The 15,944-nt window shown below is 41.0% G+C and overlaps 1 long non-coding RNA gene and 3 other non-coding genes across 5 annotated transcripts in view; all 4 read right to left on the bottom strand.

Annotated features, from left to right (window-relative positions):
- LOC143669242 (uncharacterized) overlaps positions 1-7,332 on the bottom strand; it is a 28,171-nt gene extending 20,839 nt beyond the window's left edge. For both annotated transcript variants that reach the window (XR_013168798.1, XR_013168797.1), the window contains exon 1: positions 7,174-7,332. This is a non-coding gene — a long non-coding RNA (uncharacterized LOC143669242). The remainder of the gene's footprint in view (positions 1-7,173) is intronic.
- TRNAV-CAC (transfer RNA valine (anticodon CAC)) lies at positions 7,277-7,349 on the bottom strand. Its single transcript has one exon. It is a non-coding gene; the product is annotated as a tRNA-Val (tRNA).
- A 3,796-nt stretch (positions 7,350-11,145) lies between these two features.
- On the bottom strand, positions 11,146-11,218 carry TRNAV-AAC (transfer RNA valine (anticodon AAC)). The gene has a single exon. It is a non-coding gene; the product is annotated as a tRNA-Val (tRNA).
- Positions 11,219-14,486: 3,268 nt separating this feature from the next.
- TRNAT-AGU (transfer RNA threonine (anticodon AGU)) lies at positions 14,487-14,560 on the bottom strand. The gene has a single exon. It is a non-coding gene; the product is annotated as a tRNA-Thr (tRNA).
- Positions 14,561-15,944: the final 1,384 nt, after the last annotated feature.

The raw sequence follows: 15,944 nt of genomic DNA, 5'->3' as shown, positions 1-15,944 counted from the left end.
AATATAGTTTTATGGACCAAGGAACTTGTGTAAGTTTTAGTGAAAGGTACATTTTCACCATACCTTTTTAATATTACAGTTTATAGTAATACCTTCTGGTACCAAATAGGTTGTTCCTCCCCCCAGTCTCCCTCTACCCCTAGCAAACTTTGAGCTTTTGCTCTAAAGTACATTTAGATTCTGTTGTAGTTTCTAGCTGCCAGAATGCAATATATGAGAAACAGAATGGCTTTTAAAAAGGAGAATTTAATAAGTTGCTGGTTTACAGTTCTAAGGCTAAGAAAATGTCCCAATTAAAACTAGTCTATTGAAATGTCCAATCAAAGGCATCCAGGGAATGATACGTTGATTCAAGAAGGCCGATGAAGTTCCGGGTTTCTCTCTCAAGTGAGAAGGCACATGGCGAACACAGTCAGAGTTTCTCTCTTATCTGGAAAGGCATGTGGCGAACACAGCATCACCTGCTAGCTTTCTCTCCTGACTTCCCTTCACGAAGCTCCCGGGAGGCATTTTCCTTCTTCATTTCCAAAGGTCGCTGGTTTGTGGGTTCTCCATTTCTCGTGGCTATGTTGTTCTTCTCTGCTCTCTCTGAATCACTCTCATCCTCCAAAATGTTTCCTTTTTTATAGGATTCCAGTAAACCAGTCAAGACCCACCCAAATGGGTGGAGACCTAATCCAGTTTAACAACCACTCTTGATTAAAGCACATCTCTGGGGAGATGGTCTAATTACAGTTCCAAACATACAGTATTGAATAGGGATTATTCTGCTTTTATGAAATGGGATTTTGATTAAAACATGGCTTTTGTAGGGTCCATACATCCTTTCAAACTAGCACAGTTTCCAAGCCTGACCGGCTCGTTTAATCAAATTACCAGACTCTTCCAGGGTTATTTTGGTCTAAGGCTAGAACCATTTTTTTGTTGTTATTTTTATTTGTATTTTTTTAAAAGCTGGAGTCTTAGAAAGTTTCATAATTTGAAATTGTTTTTTGATTTTAGCAAGTCAAATCTTGTGATGGCCTACATATTTTTTTTAAGATTATATGAAGTTTGTGCAAAAGCTTTTTTAAAAAATGCCTCTGTCTTTCCTGCAGTACATGCAATGTACATTAACTTAGTCTTTATTCTTAGTCACTGTTGTTAGTTATCTCTGTTTTCCTTTAAAAAATAATATATTTATAGTGGTAATTCAAGAAGTTCTGACATTTACATGAGATTAAATGCGGCCATTTAGTTATTAATGAAAGAAAAATGGTCTTAACAGTGGGGTGAACCAATTCAATATCTGAGCCCTCGATTTTGGACTTCACCCCTATGAAACTTATTCCTGCAAAAGAGAAGCTGAGCCTACTTATAATTATACCTAAGAGTCATCCCCAGAGAACCTCTTTTGTTGCTCAGATGTGGCCTCTCTCTCACAGCCAACTTGGCAGGTAGACTCCCAACCTTCCCCACTATATGGGACATGACTCCTGGGGTGTAAATCTTCCTGGAAATGTGGGCATGAGCCTGGACCTAACAAAATGGAATTGCGAGCATCTTCTTAACCAAAAGGGGGAAGAGAAAGGAAACAAAATAAAGTTTCAGTGACTGAAAAATTTCAAATAGAGTTGAGACATCATTCTGGGGGTTATTCTTGTGCATTATATAAATATCCCTTTATAGTTTTTAGAGTTTTAGAATAGCTAGAAGAAAATACCTGAAACTGTTGAGCTGTGTTCCAGTAGCCTTGATTCTTGAAGATGATTGTATTATGATATGGCTTTAAAATGTGACTTTGTGATTGTGAAAACCTTGTGTGTAGTGCTCCTTTATCCAGGGCATTGGCAGATAAGTAAAAAATAAGAATAATAATAGAAACAAACATAAAAAATAAATAAATAAATAGTATGGGGATAAAGGATAACAAATTGAGTAGATTGAAGTACTAGTGGTAAATAAGAGGTAAGGGTAAGGGATAACGGACATGAGATGTATGAACTTTTGTTCTTTTTTATTTCTTTTCGTGGAGAAAAATATACTAAAAATGATCATGGTGATGAATGCACAACTATGTGATGGGAAAAAAATGGTCTTGAACATCTCAAAGAACTAAAGGAAAACGTAGACAAGAACTAAAGGGTATCAGGAAAAATTCTATATGAATGAAATAAGCATTTTCCATTAAAGAGATAGGAATTGTAAAAAGAAGCCAAACAGAGGTAAAGTCCACCATAAGTGAAGTGAAAATTCCCTAGATGGATGTGCTGGTTTGAAGCTGTTACATGCCCCAGAAAAGTCATGTCCTTTTTCCTGATCCAATCTTGTGGAGGTAACTGTATTTCCTTTAATCCTGATTCTATATTGATTAGATTACTTCCATGGGGATGTGACATGCTCAGTTGTGGGTGTGACCTTTTGATTAGATAGAGATGTGACTCCGCCCATTCAAGGTGGGTCTTAATTAATTTACTGGAGTCATTTGAAAGTGGAAACATTTTGAAGGAAGCTTAGACAGTTACAGGACAGTTGCTTGAGAGCCAACAGACATGCGGACCTTTGGAGATGCTTGGAGCGCCAGCAGAGAAAACAGATGCATAGACAGGGACATTTGGAGATGCAAAGCCCAGCAGACGTCGACACGTACCTTCCCAGGAGACGCTAAGCAAGCCAGAATCCAGAGTTGTGTCCCAGAGGAGCTAACTGAAGGCCCAGAGATACTTAGAGAGGAAACCACTGTCATCAGAAACTGGAAACAACAGAACCGGGAACAAGGACCAGCAGATGCCAGCCACATGCCTTCCCAGATCAGCCTTTCTTGAGTCAAGGTATCTTTATCTGGATGTGTTAGTTTTGACATTTTCATGGCATTAGAACTGTAAACTTGTGAATAATAATTTCTCTTTTTAAAAGCTATTCCGTTTCTGGTATATTTCATCCTGGCAGCACTTAACAAACTAAAAGAATGAATTAAACAGCAAATTGGAGCAGGTAGGAGAAAGAGTCCATGAACTTGAAGATAAGACTATTGAAATTATTCAGTCTTGAGAGTAGAAAGAAAAAAGAATGACGAAAAGTGAACAGATCCTGTGAGACATCTGGGACACCATCAAGCACAATGATATATGCATTATAGGACTTTCAGAAGAAATAAAGAGGGAAAGAGGCAGAATATTCAAAGACATAATCTCTGGAAATGTACCAAATTTAATGAAATACATTAATATATATATCTGAGAAGAAAACTGCATACAGGATAAACTCAAAAAGAGACACATAATCAAATTGTTGAATATCAAAGATGAAGATAGAATCCTGAATGCAACAAGAAAGAAGCAGCCTGTAGTATACGATGGAGTCTCAATAAGATTGAATACTGATTAAATATTGATTTCTCATCAGAAACTATGGAGGCAAGAAAGCAGTAGGATAAAATATTTAAAGTGCTGAGAGAAAATAAAAATTGTCAACCAAGAATTCTCTATCTGGCAAAAATCCCTTTCAGAAATGAGGGAGAGATTAAGACATTAGCTGATTAACAAAAGTGGTATGTCACCACTACAAGAAATGTAAAAGGGAGCTCTGCAGATTGAAAGGAAAGGACATCAGACAATAGATGAAAGTTGCATGAAGCAATAAAGATTTCTAGTAAAGGTCACAACTTGGGTAAAAATGAATGCCAGTAGTATTATATTTTTGGTTTGTAATTTCACTTTTTATTTCTTACAGGATCTAAAATGAATAAAAAGCAATGATAGAGTTATGGTTTTGTACAAACAATGTGTAATGATGCAATTTGTGAAGAACAACATAAAAGTAAAAGAAAGAAGGAGTATAGAAAGACAGTTTATGTATGCTATTGAAGTTAATTTGGTGTTTTAGTTTCATAGCTGCTAAAACAAATACCATACAATGGGTTGCCTTTACAACGGGATTTTATTGGCTCATGGTTTTAAGGCTAGAAGTCCAAAATCAAGGTGTCAGCTAGTCAATGCTTTCTCCCCAAAGACTGTGGATTGTGGGGCTCTCTGCTGACTATTCTTAGTCCTTGGTGTGTCTATCATCTGGCAATGCACATTGCAGCATCTCCTCCTTTCTCTTCCAGGTTTCATTTACTTCTAGCTTTTGTCTATTCCCGCTGGCTTTTCTCTTTGGTCTTTTCTATAAGGCCTCCAGTAGATATGAGTATGACCTATCCTGATGTTACTCACTACAAATTCAGTGCAATCCTTATTAAAATCTAAGGAGCCTTTTGGAACAAATGGAGAAGTTGATCATCAAATTCATACGAAACTACCAAGGACTCTTAATAACAAAAACAATTTTGAAAAGGAGGAACAAAGTTGGAGGATTCATACTTCCCAATTCCAAATTGTACTACGAAGCTTCAGTATTCAATACGGTGTGGTACTGGAATAAAGATAGGCATGCGGATCAATGGAACTTACTGTCCAGAGCCCAGATCATTATCTTGGCTAGACCAAATGTTAGGTCACGAAGCAAGTCTCAATAAATTTTTAAAAATTGAAATCATAAAAAATATTCACTCTCACCATGAGGAAGCTAGAAATAACAAAGTGAGATCTGGAAAATGCCTCTTCACACTCATTAGCATGGCTGTAATTTAAAAAGAAAATGGAAAATAACAAGTGTTGAGGATATGGAGAAATTGGAATCCTTGTACATTGATTGCTGGTGGGAATGTAAAATGGTTCAGATGCTGTGGAAAACAGTTGATGCTCCTAAAAATGTTAAATACAGAATTACCACATAGCCCTGCAATTCTACTCCTAGGTATATTCCTACAAGAATTGAAAACTGGTATTCAAACAAGTACTTATTCACAAATGTTCATAGCAGCACTGTTCACAACAGTCAAAAGGTGGAAACAACCCAAATCTCCATCAATAGATGAATGGACAAACATATTTTGCTATATACATATGGGATATTATTTGGCCATAAAGAGCACGATGTACTGAAACATGCTACAACCCACTGAGGGTCTTAAGCATTATGCCTCATCTCGATGGAGATAAACAAATCCAAATTTAAATTATAATTTTATTATTTACTAGATCTGCAGCTTGGGCAAATTAATCAATGTCAAATTAATCTCATCTATCTGAGCCTTAGGGCCTCCTCTTAAAATTGCTATAATAATTCATACCTAATAGAGCTATGGCAAAGATCCAATTAGGTATGTATTAATATATATTCATTTCACTAATATTTACTGAGTGCTTATTATAAACTAGGCTCTGTGATAAACAGCAGGGATGTACTGATAGCAAGAATAAATACTATTTCTATTCTAATGGAACTTACATTTCACTGAGGGAGATAGACAGTAATCAAGTTATCAAACAAATAATGTAAAATGACTAAGAGGAGTGATACCTTTTTCTATGAGCAATTCAAAATCCTTACACTTATGGGTTTCAGAGAAGCCTCTTGGGAAGTATTTGCTGATCTGGGTTTAAGAATGGTCAGAGGAGAGAGGAGTTACCCAAGAAGTGGAAATGCATGTGCCAAAGCCCTGTGGTGGGAGATAACTCTGTAAACAAAAGGACAGAATACACTATGACCAGTGTAGCTGGAGCACATAGAGCAAGAGGCAGTGTGGTTTGAAACAATGCTAGAAAGTAGTTACAGTTTGAGCATGAACAGCATGTCAGGCCATTTTAATAAGGGTTAAATGATTTAACATCTTTAGAATGAGTCATTTATATGAGATTCTCAGTAAATATCAGTTTCTGCCTTCTCTGTTCTTTATTGTTTCAAAATCAGAATCTGATTTAATTCAAGGGACAACCAATGAAATTCACTCCTATGGCTATGAGAGAATTCACACAGTCAGAACAATTGTGTAAAAAAATCCTCTTGGCCTTCAGGGGCAAAAACCAGTGTCCATTTAGAATTTCAAGTCCCTGATTCGTCCCTCATGGTTTTCGTTTACTGAAACAGCAGGTGTTAACCTTAAATGAACATTATGAGTCATGATGATTTCTTTAACAAAATTTGAGAGAAAAGCACCAAGTAACTAAAACTTTGAAATCTTTTCTTCCTTTCTTTCCTCAATTCCAATACATCTCCCACTGGCCGTAACCGCACTTTAGCGACTCCAGGGACGGAGGGTCCCTTCTCCAGCTCGCGACCGTCTTGGCTGTCTGAGCCCCCACCTCAGACGGAGCCGGATTCTGAGTTTTGGGGGCACTTCCCAGTAGACCCACTGAAGAACAGTTTTCTGGTTCCCCGCCCGAGCGCCCCTGGCAGCAACTGAGCGCCGGACCCAGGGGGCGCTGTGCCCGGAGAGTCCGGTCAGACTCCAGGGCCCAGAACAGCGCCCAGCACGCGGAAAGGCGCGGCCCCGAGGTGGAAGAGATGTAGATCAAGTCCTGAAAAGAACTATCTGCCCAGGGGGCCTTCTGAAGGGTCTGGGGAAGTGATGCTGGAGGAACCTAAAAGAGAAAGTTTAAACGATCGCTTCTGGAGGGCAAAAATACTCGTTCAGATTTTGGGGGCAGGAAGTTTGACTAATTCATCGTCCTCGTCTTCCTCTTCTGCAACCCATTCCATCCCGTCTCTCTCCATCCCTCCCTTCCCGCGCCACGCCCACAAACACACACAACCAGAGTTCCGAAAAATACTTTTGGCCGGAAAATAAAGAAATAAAGTTGCCAGCGATAGTTAGGTCTTTTGTCTGCTGGTTGTCGCCACTCACTAAAATCAAACCAAACCCAAACAACCTTTTTATTGAGATATCAGAGCATCTTGTACATGCTTTTTGGCCATTGGAAATGAACTGTTCAGGTTTTTTGCCCATGTTTTTTAAAGTGGAAGGTGAAGAATTCCGCTACTAGAAAAAGAGAAAAAGAATAGCTCTGTGGACTTGGAAAGACAAAGATTTCTTAGAAAAGACACAAAAAGTTAAATAAATTAAGCTTCATGAAAATTAAGAATGTTACCGAATACTACCGTTAAGGTGCTTCCCAGCCATAGAGAAGATATTCCTCATATAATGCCCCACAAAGAACTAACCAAATATTACACAAGTGACTAGTAAAGACAAGCAACCCAATTAAAGTCAAGTGCTAAAGGGAGTTCTTTCCCGTTTTTTATGAACCATGAGAGTTTCAATGATTTCGAAGGCGGCTTCATAGAGTGCGGAGCAGACGCCTGTGCTATTACCCCACCATCCCCGGATCATGAAGGAGCAGCCTGCCGGGCAGCTGGGACAACTTTGCCGTCTACTGCGAAGGACAGTGAGTATTTGAGCATCTGTTAAAACGCCTGTTTCCGCCCGGTATCGAACCGGGGACCTTTCGCGTGTGAGGCGAACGTGATAACCACTACACTACGGAAACTGAGTTGGGACAAAGCGGGGGACCGGGGAGAGCTCTTCTGCCAAAAGCATGCAATAAATGCTTCCTTAATAGTACCGCTAAATTTTCATTTTCTTTGATTTGTTTGTTTGCTGCACGCTTTTTTCTTTCCTCATACATTCACTTATCTAAAATAACACTCACAGAAACTCAGCACTCAAAACCAAAGAAGTGCTTCTTTCACTCAGTGACCCAAACCTTTCACAAACTCCAGGACAGGAAACCTCAGGCAGGACCCAGGAGGAATTTTATTTCAAGACCTTGCTTTGTACTGTACTAAACACATTTCTCAGTCTGTCCAGGGCCCCTGATGCTTATTGATGACAAAGAATAACCCTTTAGAAACCAAGATTCCAAGAAATGGATCTTGGAGACCATGAGTGCTTTGTGCCAGAGAACTGCTTGACCCAGAAAGACACAGCTCGAGGTGGGTGAGCGGCCAGCTGACTGCTGAGTTCCAGGCCAGGGGAGAGGCAAAGACACCAACCAGAGCACGTGCCAACCAGAGCACAGCACCCAGCCTCATCCCATCTTCGTCCAATCCCCCCACCATTCCCCAGGAGTTAAGCTTTCAGCTGCTTCATCTCAGCAATCCAATTTTTGCATATCTTGGTGATTTTCGTTTTGTGGTGCTGAGCTCCCATGCCACCCCCATCTGTATCTGGTATTGTTTCTGTTTTTTGATTGTTTGTTAGTTCTTATTTGACATTGTTTGAGAAGTCTACTGGATTGCGACATTTTTATCTGCTTCTCTGGTTGTGCCTGCTGCATAGTGTGTAGAGGTTCACAGCCACTGCAGTGCACTCAGTCTGCAGATGGGCATCCAGGTTGCTTCCAACCCTCTGCGCCCTCACATTGCTGCCAGGCCTAGCTTTGGTGAAGCCATCTGTGGAGCTGAGATGGAATTTCTCTGAGGAACATTCCTAGGAGATGGGATTGTGGGGTACTATAAAGGCTTCACAGAAGTAAAGGTTCACAATGTGAGCGCTTGAAAATCTAAAACCTACATTTGAAAGACAAAGATCTTACCATTTTTATATATGCAGTCTTTATCATCCACTAGCTGACATAAAGGAAGGACATTGTTCTGAGAATAAGTCCCAGAAAGTCCCAGAAAAAGACCCCAAGAGATAAAACAGGTAAACTTGAGGAGAATAAGGAGGGAAAATATTTAGAGAGAAAGGAGCTTATAAAATTCAATGCATTCTTTGCTACTAATAAAATTATTTTCAGCAAAGTGACAATCTTTTGTGGGGCTGTCCTTTTGAGAGTTTTGGAGTAATACGAAGATAGCTGTTCCTAGAGTCTCACAACAAATATAACAGATTCTTCTCCACGTATGGAATACCTGTGAATTCCCTAGTAACTCTCTGTCTAGAAAAAAAAAAAAAAAACAGGTCCCAATGTGTGGATTCCCCATTACTGGAGTGTCTTTTGTTTGTGTTTTCATGTCTTTCTGGTAGTATGGTTTTTCGTTTGTTTTGTTTTACGTTTAACCACTCAGTTTCCCTTCCAGTCACATGGGAGGTTCAGGTTCCACAAAGAGTCAGAAATGTAATTCTTACATTGGGTTTATAGCAATCTAGATGATTCTTGGAAAGAGGCTTCTCTGAGTACTGTAATCTTTTAATAAATCAGGTTCATGGGTATTTATAGGTCAATGAGCTGTGTGCAAGTGACTTTCCTTCTAATGAAAATTCAACATTCCGACATCACAAGGAATCCCAACTTCTTTTTCTTCTACAGCCCTGCGGGATTGTCTGGTTTCCAAATAGAAGTACCAGGATTTTTTTCCGATGTACGCCCTACAAAGAAATAACTGTGCTTAGCTCCCACGGAGGAAATTGGCAGAATCTACCAACATTTTCAATGCATATGTCCCTTATTGCACTTAATTGCACATGTAAGAAATCAATTATAGTCGAACTATTCCTTGCAGCCTTATTCGTGACAGTAAGATTGGGGGAAAATTCTATTTCTTATAATAATGTAATTAGTTAAATAAATTACCATACATCTACAAATGGAATAGAATAAGGAAGATGTTTATGAACTTAATTGGGAAGATCTCCAAGTATATTGCAAAGTGAAAAAAAGCAAGGCACAGAACAATGTGTCTAGATGTGTTACCATGGAGAGTGTGGGGTGGGGAGAAAAAATATGTATATTAGATGTAAGCGCACTTTTTAAAAATCTCTGAGAAGATAAGCAGGCAATTGGTAACCTGTTGGGGGCTGGGGACTGGGCAGATAGGAAACAACTGGAAGAGGATGTTTGTTGCATTTCTTTCTATGCTGGATGTGTTCCCTATTTTTTAATTTAAATAAAGAATTCCAGAAAACACTCTAAAGACGTAGTAAACGAGGAGAGTAGTCTCTGGAACGGTGACCGCAGCCAAGTTACCAATTCAAAAAATAATTAATTAAGAAACAGATGATAAACGCACAATAATCGGACGGGCGAGGAGAAGAGCAGACCTTATAAGAATTCTTCCTAGTAGCATCTGGGATGGTGGCAGGAGCCACGATCCTGGCCCTAGAAGGAGGCTCAGGAATGGGTGCAAGCCGGGCGCGAGCTGTGGAAGGCTACGGAGAATCACCTGATGCAACCGCAACCAAACCCGCGAGGGATTTGCGCCACAAATGGGCCCTCGCGGAGAACTGGCAACTGTGAAGCTCTAAGCGATCCTGGATCCGCACCCGGATTCCCGCCTTCGGGGGCGCCAGGGAAGGCTCCAGGGCGTGGCGGCGCGCGGGAGGCTTCTCCTCCCTGGGAGCACCCCTCTCCCTGGGAGCACCCCATCTCCTAGGGAGCACTCCTCTTCCCGGGAGCATCCTTCCTCCCGGGAGCACCCCCCTTCCATTGAGCACCCTTCTCCCCGGGAGCCTTGTTCTCCCAGGAAGCACTCCTCCGCGGGTTCACGACCTACTCCGCAGATCTGGCACAATGCGAACTTCCTCCTCCAAGATTATGTGTCCGGTTTTAAAGGTTAGTTTTGTTTCTCTATAAGGAACCGTGCTTGTCTTTTTATTTAGGTGCGGGTACAAAGAGAGAAGAACTTTTCTCCCCCCTATTTCCAAAAATCATCCAAGAATGAGTTCAGACAGTCCCTTTTGTCGGACCCTTTCCACTCACGGGTGGTCTTTGTGGTCCCTGCTGCTTTACTAAAAACAAGCAGGTAAAGCCCTGAGAGGGACGGCGTCTTGAAGAATTAGGTGGGGTGCTCCGGGCGTTTAGGGCAGGCAGAAGTAGGAAGAACGAGAGCCGGGTCTGTGCTGTTAGGCGGGACTTGCAGTGGCAGCGCTGCCTTGGGGCGCTCTTAACCTGTGCTCGAGAAAAGCAGAGTTGGTGGTCAGTTTAGCGCTGATAGAAAGACCGAGGTTACGCGTTCAGTCCCCCTACGGCACAAATCTTCTCCTTATTCTGGACACTTTCTGCATACACGCCTACTTTCAAAAAACGTCCTCAAGGCGCTTCAGCTGTGGAGAGCGTAGACTAGACTCCCATTTCTGGCTGGGCTCAGCGCGCAGCCCTGTTCCTTCTTTGAAATCCCTGAGAAGACACCTCTCGGGACCCCAAGGGAGCCGTCCCCGGCGCGTTCAGGGGTCCTGTACCCGGTCCCTCCTCGTGTGGCCGCCTCGGGGGCCTCGGAGCCCGCGGATGTCGAGGGTTGGTGGGTGACACGGGCCTCAGCGCGGCTGGGGACAACGGACTGAATTCACGAATTCTATCCGGGTCGGGTGGAGAACATCAGAAGCAAAAGGAACCAGAGACCCCATGTTTCCGCCCGGTCTCGAACCGGGGACCTTTCGCGTGTTAGGCGAACGTGATGACCACTACACTACGGAAACACCCACAAGGGGTGCCTTTGGCATAAAATATAATGATTATATCTGGGGTTCCAGGTTCAGAAATTTGGGTGATAGTTCTCTCACACTTTCCATTTATTAAAATTAATCATATTACGATCTGTTGATTGATTTTTGCTTAACAGAAATCAGTACATAGGCTCATAAATACATTTATCAGAATGTCCAGTATCTGATTCCTAATAGTCACAAAAATGGAAACTTCCCCACTGCCTGTCAACAGTCCCGTGGATAAGGTCGTATGAAATATGCTGCAATGAGGATGAAAAATTTATTTTCATGTGAATGTAATAAGGGAAGTTTACATAGTCCATAATATAGATAGGTATAATCTAAAATGAAGAGATCACCTAGAATATTTTAATTATGATAATTTAGAATATTTTCAATCACGATAATTCATATTATATATATATATAATTTGTATGCAGTGTATTGAACAAATCTTCAGGTAGAGCTGTATTACTTTCCTAGGGCTGCCCTGAAAAATATCGCAAATGCGAGACTTAACAGAAATCTATCCTCTCACAGTTCTGGAAATCTGAAATCAGGGTGTTGGCAGGGCCACCCTCCCTCTGCAGGCTCCAGGGAAGAATCCTTCCCGGATTCATCAGCATCTGGTGTCCACCCTAGCATTCCTGGGACTGTGCATTATTCCAATCTCTGCCTCCATCTTCAGGAGTACTACTTCTCCTCTATGTGTGCCATCTCCTTATCTAAGGACACTTGTCATTGTATTTAGGGCCCACCTGGATAATCCAAAATGATCTCATCTCAAGATCCTCACCAATTACATCTGCAAAGACCCTTTCCCCAAATTAGGTTGCATTTACATATTCTGGTAGTGAGGAAGGAGACCTGGCAGTGGTGGTAGGGTGAGGGAGGGGAAGCTATCATGCATCCCACTACAGGTTAGATGTGTATTTAATATGTGTCTTGATCCTAAGAGCAAGAGGTAGAATATTTACATCACCTCAGAATGTTTACCTGTCCCCTTTCCCACACTAGATGGCTGACAAAATAAAGACCATATTTTCTCAGGGGAAAGTAATATTGTGTTCATTTCTATAATTTCTATATGTAATACCTGACATGCAACAGTAAATTATGTTGTACAAAAAAAAAAATGCAAGCAATCACGTCAAGTGGGCATCAAGTCTGGTCAGTGTAAGATATTTGAGATTTTTCTGATTGTGGGCCTGATTTTACTATAAGGTTCAGAGAGAACTTAAATACTTAATTTCAGGGTACTGTATGCTCCTAATCTTTGTGTGATGCTTGTTATGGACCAACTTTAAAATGCAACTGTTGATGCTGACTCATGCTGTGGTTGAATAGAAGACTAATTTTAGGAACCACGTCCTGATGAATACAAGAAATATAGGATAGATCTAATTAAGTTTTGCTTTCTAGTGAAAAGTTTCAGCGGTGTAGTGGTTATCACATAAAAAAGATAAAAGATATGATGTGTAAAATTAGGTGGAGACCAAAATAAAGGTGATTGTGATGATGAAAAAATTTATTCCTCCTAGTCTCCAATGTTCTAGAGCAGGTAGAAGGAAAAATGTGAGAGGATTGTATGGTAGCCCATGTTAAACTCTGGGATCTGTCCTGTAACTACTTGTTGAAGAGTGCTTTGAAAACTTTGTCTTTTTCTTTCTTTGCTTGGCAAATATGTTATATTACACAATAAAAAGAAGAAAAAAATTAGGTGGAGAACACCTTTGGGCAATTTCCTATTTCTCCTTTCCAAGGTTTACATGGACACTTTTTTACTTTTTCTATAAAATTGGAATACCACCCTGGTCTCTCCCCACACAGAATATAGAAAAGGTAGTTGAGCCAGCCCCTAAGCCAACAAGAGGCAAGAACATAGCGGAGGAGTGTTCTATTCCATGCCAGAGCATCCCAGGCCAAGTGACATTTCATGGGACCTGGAAGGAAGAGGAGCCATTTGAGAAAAGAATGACTTGGGTCAGGAAAGAAATGGTGTTTCAGTTGTGAGAAGCCTCTAGCAAAGCCATAACTTCAAGAATAGTTTTAAAAATGTAATATTTCCTTATTTAATACTTTTAAGTTCTCACATCTTTTCTGATAAAGGTATCTTATATAACTGATCATCACTTTAGATTCCATCCCATTTAAAGGTGTCCTTTAAAATCTTCTGGCACATAATTGCACTCCCTAATAGAGCTGCCTTCATGGGCTTGTGACCAATGCATCTGCCCGGGATCCATGCAAGATTTAAAGTTCTGCTATCAGTGACCTAAAACAACTCTACATAGTTTATCCAGGGACCCCATATACTCATCTTTCACTGGGCCCCACAAATTATGTAGCCAACTTTTCTCCCCCAAATGCTCACAAGAGAAGCAACCGTCTAGCTGAACCATTCACCTCAGCCAGAAACAAGGGGCTAGGAGCAATGCCATCCTTTGTTTAGCAATGAATGCCTTGCACATTACTAAAGATAAGGGCAGGCACTTGGAGAATATGTTCAATAGAACAGCTATATCATGACAGCTTTAGTTCAAAGTCTGATAAAGATTTTTTTCAGACTTTTATTTTAATCTACCTAAAAAATGATGCAATGATAAAAAGTATTTAAGCCCGCTAGCCTCCTATATTCTGGAACAACCAGGAGGCAAAATGTGAGAGTATCATCTGGTAGCCCATGTCAAACTCTGGGATCTATCCTATAACCCACTTTTTGAAAAGTGGTTTGAAAACTATTGCTTTTTTATGTCTTCACTTTGTATATATGTTTTATTATACAGTACAAAAAAAGTTTAAAAAATGATCCAAGACTTCACATCTCATTTGCCCCAGTCTCATGTTACATATTTTTGTAGGCTTAATGGCTAATTTTTCTTCTCACCCTTTTCCAAGATGTCATGTTACTCTATTTTTCATTATATTCAGTGATGTCCTAGAGAACAGAATCATGCAAAACTTATACAATATGCATGTCCGATCTGTTTTTCTTACCTTCTTTTTAAATTGAATTCAGAGCAAAAATGTTAAGGGAAACTGCAAGTTTTTTGGGACATGTGGAAAGTAGCTACAAAAGTTTAAAAGGAGAAACTTTGATCCCAAATAATTGGTCTCCAGTATATATTTTGGTAATTCATACTTGAATAACTTCCTACCTCCACTCACTATCCTCCTTTATTATAAAGCTTCATCAGGTGTAAATTCAAGTTGTCTTTAATTTAAACAGACCTGTTTAAGATGTAAAAGCCTGTAGGAGAGGCCCCGCTGGGATTCGAACCCAGGGTCTCCTGTTTACTAGACAGGCGCTTTAACCAACTAAGCCACGGAGCCCCACGTCTGACAGTATGGACGTCACACATTATTTTACTAAAATTTATCCCTCATTCTGGAGGTTTCCTCCCAGCAATTTCCCCAGGGTGTAACAAGAAGATACACTGGGGCCTCAGTCAGGTGTGCTCTAGAGTGAGGCCAGCATGGGTTAAAGAGACTTTCTCCCTTGGAGAATCAGCTGTCATGTCGAGGTGCCAAGGAGCAGACTTGGTGATAAGCTGCGGCATCCACGCGGGACCGCGCCGGGCTTAGAGAACTTTTGCATTCTCATAAACTCTCATTTCACTCGTCCGTTCAATGGGGGAGTGGTATCAGGACCAACGTCATGGATTTAAACCCATAATTTCCTCTGATTTTTGACCCCCGTTATTCCACCTTTCCTCCATGCAAAATTTCTCAGCCCCTCCAATTCCTTTATCACATCAACTCTAAGTCCAGGTCGCGGCGTCTAAATCAGGTAAAGGTGTGGACGAGATCCCTTGGGTGTACTTCTGGTTCATATCCACCCGTTATACAATGGTGGAACTGGCAGAGGATAACGGCTGTGCACACCCGCGTTCACAAGGCAAAAAGCAGGGACACGTCCGTCTCTACCCTGCAATCCAGCCGGGAGGCTGGCGCTAGTGCGGTGATGAGAACTCGGAGGTTCTGTTTGGTGTGGTTCTCACGGCTTTCCGCTCCACACTCTGGGTGGACCGTGGAAGACCGTCCTCCACTCATTCACCCTTCTTAATTAGAAATGCCTGATGCTTGTACCTGAGCAGTTTTTAGCCGGTTTCCTTCCAAAAGTTGTCTGGGAATCCAAAGTTCCGTTTTCATTTCGCACTGTCTCTATGCCTTTTAGCTAAAGCTGACAGTGTTCTGCCACTTCATTGTAGAATCCTTTTTCTTCCAGGTTCAAATAATATTTTCCTTCCTTGTTTTTCAGATGTTATCTAGGACTGCAATAATCAAATGACCTACTTCCAATGTGGCTCAGTCTCATGGTTGGCCAGTTAGTGCTGAATGTTACCTGGAGGTCTCAGTTTCTCTCCATGTGGGCCTTTCCATCAGGCTCCTTGGATGTCCTCAGAGCAAAGTATCTCACTTCCCCCACAGCAGGTAATCCAAGAGATCAAAGCTGAAGCTACAAAGTCTTTTATGACCAAGCCATGAGAGGACATACCCCATCAATTCCACTGTATTTATTGTGCTGTGCTCTAACCCCCACACAGGGCTAGCCCTGAATCTGTGTGGGAGAGTACTACACAAAGGTGTGAGTAACAGGAGGTGAGGGATATTGTAGTCTGATTACAACAACCTCCTAGTTTATAAGTCATGTTGTCTGAATTTAGTTATTTGAATGCAAGAATCACTCAGAATTAAGATTATGAACTTGTTCTTC

Source organism: Tamandua tetradactyla, chromosome 25 (assembly GCF_023851605.1).
Source record: "Tamandua tetradactyla isolate mTamTet1 chromosome 25, mTamTet1.pri, whole genome shotgun sequence".
NCBI lineage: Eukaryota > Metazoa > Chordata > Mammalia > Pilosa > Myrmecophagidae > Tamandua > Tamandua tetradactyla.
This window is presented reverse-complemented; position numbering and strand designations above follow the sequence as displayed.